Raw genomic sequence first — 8,385 nt, forward strand, 5'->3', positions numbered from 1 at the left:
CCTTACAAAGGGCTAAAAAGATAATTGGTGTCGTGCTGCTGGCTTTGCCGAATGGCGTTGGTCCTAGAGCTTTGCAGGAACCATCAAATGGAATTTGAATGAGTCACAGCTCAACCTTAGCAACCTCTGGAGGAACTCTAGTTGAGAATGCCTGGTATGCAGTATAAGTGCTATTCCTAAATATTACTGTATATGGGCGGTAAAGCACAGTTCCCCATCTTTTTAACTATGAATAATCTGCCAGCATAAAAACTTTTCTCTGTTTACATAAAACACATATCTAATTTACATACACATATACATAGCACAATTGACTGACCAGCATTTGAAATATATATTTGCACTTTCACAAAGGACTGAAAAGATAAATGCAGTCTACAATGAGACCCAAGGCCACCAGTCAAGTTTTGTTCTCTTTTCAGTAAATATTACTCTTTGTAACGCCATAAAATTACACTCAATATCCTTCAACATCTGGTCATGAAGAAACCCTGCAAAGTTTAGTCCAGACCCAATTCATTAAGCTACAACATGTGTGTTAGTTCCTGAAAGTAAGAGTTGTTTTGGCTTAGTGAATTCAGCCTGCATGGAAATCTAGAGTGAAGTGAAGCTGTCATTACAAATCATGCTTTGTATAGATTATTAGGAGAAATGTCAGCATTAACACATATCCACGTTGCAAAAAAAAAAAAAAAGATCCTCTTTCATGCTTCCTTAAGTTATTTAAAGCCTAGGCAAAGATTATATTGCCTTTGGCTTAAAGATGGAAAACCCCGTCTGACCTGCTGAGAGATGACACGGTATAATTACAACTCATACACAAAAACTTTTGGCATGGCAGTCAGTAGAAGTAATACATATATACAGTATATAACCAATACCAAAAGGTGTATTCATAACAAAAAAAAAATCGTAGAGCTATTTGTCCTGTGAAACTGCATGCACATTCATTCAGTGCAAATGTTACTTTACTATTTTCATAAAGAACAGACTGAAAATACTGCATTATGGCCACTAGATGGCCACTAGATGGCGCTGATGATCACAGTAATTAGGTATTTATTGTCCATTATCCTCAGCGCCATCTAGTGGTCATGATGTGGTATTTTCCTGATTCACCCTATTCTGTATGAATAACATACAACTTGGAGAGAAAACAACCCAATAAAATTCACGGGACGAGGAGTTTTGTGAATTGTGTTATAAATAGACCCCACGTATCAGCTATTAAGTGCTAGGGAAAGGTGTAGGCATGAAAAAGGTCAGAATTCAAGCCAGAGGTCCAGAATCCCATAGGCACCAGTGGCTTTAGGCAGCAGAAAAGCGGTAGGTTAATGGTGGGTCATGGGTTTACTCAGAGGGTAAAATAATCAGTACATCAGCACCAATGTCTCAAATGAACATCCCTCAAACCAGAAAGTAGCAACAGACTCTTCTCACCTCTTCGATAAAATTTTTCTCAAAGTCTTTGAATGCTTGGCTGCTTGGATCATCATAACCAGTCTTGTATTCCTGATTAGTCACTCTTATTTGTGCAGCATATACCCTTGCAGCTGTAGGAGAGAATTGAAAACAGATCAAATTAGAACTAAGCCCAATCTTAGCAATTGCAGCAAATGAAAACCAAGCCATGAAGTATATGTGAACCCAATCGCTATAAATCTGGCGATCCTGCTATGAAGGTCCTTGTTCAGGCACTTCCTGTTCTAGGGTGGCAATGCCTGTGTATCAATTGTATCCTGCAGTGTCACCCTGTCACCTCGTACAATCAGCCTTGGTGACCCACATTGCACAGACATGGTCTATTGTTGTCACTGTCATAAAAATGACAAGCAGTCATCACTGAAGTGCATGTAGACAGACAGTAGCTGCAAAAAGGGTGCAGGAGATCTGCAGCACTAACATGCAACAAAGGATTTAAAAAAAAAAAAAAGATGAGAACTGTATTTTATAGAAAATGGAAGTTGTTTATGGTTTATGAGTTTTTAAAGTTAGGATGATCATTACCTTACTTGGGTTTAATTCTTAACTAAATACAGTATGTTGAGGCTTTGCAAAAGCTCCTTTTTTCTTTAATTAGATATAAACCCAATTACTAGAATCTCTTATAAGCTTTAACATGTTAATGTATTTCAAATCTTCAGCCTTCAATAAAAGATCCTTGTTCAGCATGTCCCATCATAATCTTAATCATAATATTTTATATTTTATACATAATTCTGTAAGTTCATGAGCTCTCCTCCCCTAAGTTCTCCCTTTTTTTTCCGTTTCCCTGCCCTTTTTCATCCCTCCCTTCCCCCTTTCTTCCCCCCTTCCCTTTTCCTCTTATCCCCCCCCCCCCCTTTTCATTCCCTTCCCTTTCCTTTTTCTTTCCTGCTCCATTCCTTTCTCATTTCCTTTTCCCTGCTTGTTTTTTCTTTGGTATTTGGCTCTGGCACCTTGAGCCTTTCCCAGTCCTCTTAGGGTCCTTCCCTATTTTTAGTTATGTCCCATCATAAGGTGAGGGCTGCCTCCCAAATGTGCTCTTGCATTGTCACCCTGTCACATGTTTCCCTTGGTGGAGACGAAGTGGCCATGTCGACACACACATTGTGCCTGCATTGTCATTGACCATCAATGGTCACTATCATTCACCATTGATAGCCACCAGCGGACTATCAATTGTCACCATCATTGAGCACCAACAGCCACCATCATTGACTGTCAATGGACACTGTGACCATCAATGGTCCCCAACATTGACCATCAATGGCCTATATTACCGTCAATGCACTATAATTGACAATCAATGGTCACCATAATTGACCAAGAATGGTCAACTTCATTGACCAACTGTGGCCACCATCATTCTTCATCAATGGCATCATCATTGAAAATCAATGGCCACCATCATTTACCACTAATGGCCACCATTGTTGACCACCAATGGCCACCATTATTGACCACCAATGGCCACTATCATTGACCATCAATGGTCACCATCGTCACTGCTTGCATAGCCATTGAACATCTATGGCCACTATTATTGACCATCATTTTGTTTATATGCACAGTCATTTGTTTGTGTTTTTTACATGAGATTATTTTTGTGTATTGTGATTTTATACACATTATTTGTTTGGGAATTTATACGAGACACATATATATCAGTTTTAGCGCACCAAAATATAGTATTTAAATTTCAATTGACCATCAGTAGCCACCAGCATTGACTATCGAAAAGACAAGAACTCACTGCTCAAGGTGGTGTGATTGCCTGATGACTCACACTGGTGCATGCCCCGGCTCGCCTCCATGAAAACATGATAAAGGAAAAGGAATTGGCAGCACTCCAGGTTGAGTCAAAATCCAGATTTATTGACTGGACATCCAAATATGACAATCGTGACAAGGTAGACGCATTTCACACACTGACTGTGTGCTTAATCATTACTGGATGTCCAGTCAATAAATCTGGATTTTGACTCAACATGGAGTGCTGCCAATTCCTTTTCCTTTATCAAGCATTGACTATCAATGGTCACTATCGGTGACCACCAATGGCCACCATCATTGACCATCAATGGCCTCTATGACCATCAATAGCACAAGTGTGCAGTTCCAATCATGGAGTTGGCCATTAATGGTCACCATCATTGGTCATCAATGGTCACCATTGTCGACCATTGTCCCCAAATGCAGGTGCAGAGCACAGATGCTGGAGCAAACTCATGTAGAAAGGAAGTAGCTGAATGAGGCTAGAGTGGGTCAGCATCACTGAAAAAAGGATAAAAATAAAAGGAGGGGCAAATGTAAAACTAGTTTATCAAGAAAAAACATGCAAATTCTTTTATGATACACCGTGCTTTAGCTAATCCAGTTCCCCTGGACGTTCTTCTCCCAGCCATGTATCACTAATAATATTTTATTCTCAAACATTGTAGCAAACATTGACATTCTGTCTCACGCCCCAGCTAAAGTTTCCGTCCTGAGGTTGCAGGCGTGGGATCGTTAGAAGTGAGTGAGGTCATGAAATGTCAGTGGGAAAGGTAAATAGAGAGTGTGAGGAGGGCCAGAGGAGCTACAGCAGGTAAAAGCGGAAAAATTAGCGATCAATCAGGATGAGTGGCTTATCATGGAAGGTCAGCTACTGTGACATGACCACAGGCTGACTGCGACTCCGAGCTGTAGGCGACATCATTTTGGCACTGTCATCACTGATATGACTCAATACGTATTGAGGAAACAAAGCACCTCCGTTCTTAAGTGCCAATGGCACTTTCCGCAGTCTAGATCTGTATAAACTGTCAGGAAGCTGTACTTTAGTTAAGCAAGTAGCATTACTAAATTTCTATTAAAAGACAAATATAATCTAAAGCCCACAAACCAATGAAAGTTGTTTTAAAAAAATTTTGGACTGATTTTTTTTTTACCAGATTTTGATTGCTGTCCCTGTTCCCGTTGGGGAGATTTATCCTAATTTCCAATCAGGACTGGAAATTATGACAAATCTCTTCAATAGAAACAGACAAGAAAAAAAAAAAAAACATATTTTATTTTAAATCTGTCTTTTATACAATTTCTGTCCCTGTTCCTAAAAACAGATGATCATTTCTCTCTGACCTCTCTGTTCCTTCTTTAGACGGACATAACAAGGTCTTGTAAAAATATATCAATACAAAACTAAAATAATAATAATAATATATGAAAAAAAAAATAATTTGTGAAATCTAATTTATATATATATATATATATATATATATATATATATATATATTTTTTTTTTATTGTTATTATTATTATTTATAAATATGTTTAGGATTTTTTTTTACTTGGTGGGCAGTCATACAGCAGCTAGGATCGGGTAAAGGGTCAGGAGTGTAGATTTCTTTTTTACATATACTATTACTCATTTTCTGTATATTTGATTTATTTATTACTGTTTTTACACTTTATAGCATATATTATTGCACCTTTGGGTGGTTTTAAATTTTTTTTTTACACTTTATAGCCCTGTATTTATATATTTCTTATGATTTGTACCTTTGATTATCCTGTACCTAGGGACTGAGTGAAGGGTTGGGAGTGTAGATTTCTTTTTTACATATACTATTACTCATTTAAAAATTTCTGTATAATTGATTTACATACTACTGATTTTAAACTTTATAACATATATGATTTTCCCTTTGGGTTTTTTTTTTTTTTTTACACTGTTTTTTAGTTTATAGACCTGTATCTATACATTTTTTTGTAATTTTTACCTATGATTATATAGAATCTAAGGATTGAGTGAAGGGTCTGGAGTGTAGATTTCTTTTATTACATATACTATTATTCATTTTCTGTACACTTGATTTATTTATTACAGTTTTTACACTTTATAGCATACTGTATATGATTTTATCTTTGGCTGGTTTTTACACTGTTTTTAAGTTTATAGCCCTGTATTTATGGATTTTTCATGATTTGTACCTTTGATTATAGGTCAGGAGTGAATATTTCTTTTTATATATATATATATATATATATATATATATATATATATATATATATATAATTATTTATTTTATGTATATTTGATTTATTTATTACTGTTTTTATACTTTATAGCATATAGTATTGCACCTATGTATAATTTTTATACTGTTTTTTTTAGTTTATAGCCCTGTATTTATACATTTTTTTTGTAATTTGTACCTATGATTATATAGCAGGTAGGAATTGAGTGAAGGGTCAGGAGTGTATATTTCTTTTATTACATATACTATTATTCATTTTCTGTATATTTGATTTATTTATTACTGTTTTTACACTTTATATCATATATGATTTTACCTTTGGATGGTTTTTACACTGTTTTTAGGTTTATAGCCCTGTATTTATGGATTTTTTATGATTTGTACCTTTGATTATACAGAAGCTAGGGACTTAGTCAAGAGTCAGGAGTGAAGATTTCTTTTTTATATATATTATGATTTATTTTCTGTATATTTGATTTATTTATTACTGTTTTTATACTTTATAGCATATAGTATTGCACCTATGTATAATTTTTATACTGTTTTTTTAGTTTATAGCCCTGTATTTATACATTTTTTTTGTAATTTGTACCTATGATTATATAGCAGCTAGGAATTGAGTGAAGGGTCAGGAGTGTATATTTCTTTTATTACATATACTATTATTTATTTTCTGTATATTTGATTTATTTATTACTGTTTTTACACTTTATATCATATATGATTTTACCTTTGGATGGTTTTTACACTGTTTTTAGGTTTATAGCCCTGTATTTATGGATTTTTTATGATTTGTACCTTTGATTATACAGAAGCTAGGGACTTAGTCAAGAGTCAGGAGTGAAGATTTCTTTTTTATATATATTATGATTTATTTTCTGTATATTTGATTTATTTATTACTGTTTTTATACTTTATAGCATATAGTATTGCACCTATGTATAATTTTTATACTGTTTTTTTAGTTTATAGCCCTGTATTTATACATTTTTTTTGTAATTTGTACCTATGATTATATAGCAGCTAGGAATTGAGTGAAGGGTCAGGAGTGTATATTTCTTTTATTACATATACTATTATTCATTTTCTGTATATTTGATTTATTTATTACTGTTTTTACACTTTATATCATATATGATTTTACCTTTGGATGGTTTTTACACTGTTTTTAGGTTTATAGCCCTGTATTTATGGATTTTTTATGATTTGTACCTTTGATTATACAGAAGCTAGGGACTTAGTCAAGAGTCAGGAGTGAAGAATTCTTTTTTATATATATTATGATTTATTTTCTGTATATTTGATTTATTTATTACTGTTTTTATACTTTATAGCATATAGTATTGCACCTTTGGATGGTTTTTACACAGTTTTTAGGTTTATAGCCCTGTATTTATGGATTTTTTATGATTTGTACCTTTGATTATCCAGCAACTAGGGATTAAGTGAAGGGTCAGAAGTATGGATTTCTTTTTTTTACATATACTATTATTCATTTTTTTGTATGTTTGATGTATTTATTGAGTAATTTGACTATATTTTGTCTATTATCACTGACACTACACAAGGTTGGTCTTGTGACCACCCTTATGAAAGAGCTCTACACAGTTACTAAAATAAAGCTTTGTGGGGTTTAGGGTAGGAGACGTTGGGTGGCCGAGGTCCAGCTGCCCCAGCAGCAATGGGCGTGTCCCTACCACCCTTTCTTCTTGAGGTTCCTTGAACTCCATGATTGGAACTGCAAACTTGTGCTTACTTTGCTGTTATTTTACTGAGTGCAGTAAAAAAACATCATCTGCGCAGGTCCTGAAAAAAATATCCACTTTCATGGGTGCAAAGGTGCATTAAAAGAGGACCTGTGTGCCGCTATAATTTGTGCCATGCTTTTTTAAAGAGATTTCGAAAGATAGTTTAAAAACAGCCAAAGGGACAAGACATCTTGAATGCCCCCTAATGCAATAAAACAGCAGTTATATGTTCTTAGAGCATGGCCCTTTTGTTGTGACCAAAACTCTTTGCGCTTCCAGCAACATTGATTAATGATATTTCCGTACGTACTTTCTAAACAAAACAGTAAATATATTAAGCCCTGTTCACGGGGATTACGTGCACAACAAATACTGAGTCACAAAAGTGCTGAAAGGGAATTAAAGTAGGGCAAGGCTGCTAAACAAAGTACACAACCCAGAACTACCCATCACATTTCCCTTTCCATTAGCAGCCCAACTTTCTCAACAGCGAAAAACGAGCTACACAAATTTCTGGATGAGTTATCTGGTTCCTGCCTACATCTCCAGTACAGGGTTGAGTGGTTTGTGGTAACTAACGTGTCTCCTATGTGGAAGATAGTTGCTCAAGTGCAGTTAAGGCAAAACTAGCTTAAGGGCTACATAGCTAAGGATGGGCAGGGGTAACAAGGCCAAGAAAGAAGTTGGGGAAGGAAGATACCTATTGTCTGGTCAAATTATTGAGTAGAAGAAGCTGTGAGGAGATCTCAGGAGCTGGATAGAGTAGCTCTCTCATCCACAAGTCCATTATTTTGTATAACATGGTGGAATAAATTAATTGAATTGGTGAGGAAATGGGTCTTAAAAGCAAGGTGACTAATTATTACATCAGAAGTTGGGGTAACCATCTGGTGTTACTGAGATTCCTCATGGTGGTGAGGTTGATATTGACGGTGTTCCAAGTCTCATGGGGAGTTGTTACGTGTTATTCCTGAAAAGTTCCCATTTAGTAGTGTAGTCTGGTTGGATAAGTAAAATTGTGGTTTATATAGATATGCCTTATAGGACCCCCTCCTTTTTTAATCACGATACCAATTAGGAATTAGGCCATGGTTGCTTTTTGAGCTGGTTGTTCAGAATGATTTACTGTTTAAATT

This window comes from Pelophylax lessonae (genome assembly GCF_965119305.1).
Source record: "Pelophylax lessonae genome assembly, chromosome: 2".
Classification (NCBI taxonomy): Eukaryota; Metazoa; Chordata; class Amphibia; order Anura; family Ranidae; genus Pelophylax; species Pelophylax lessonae.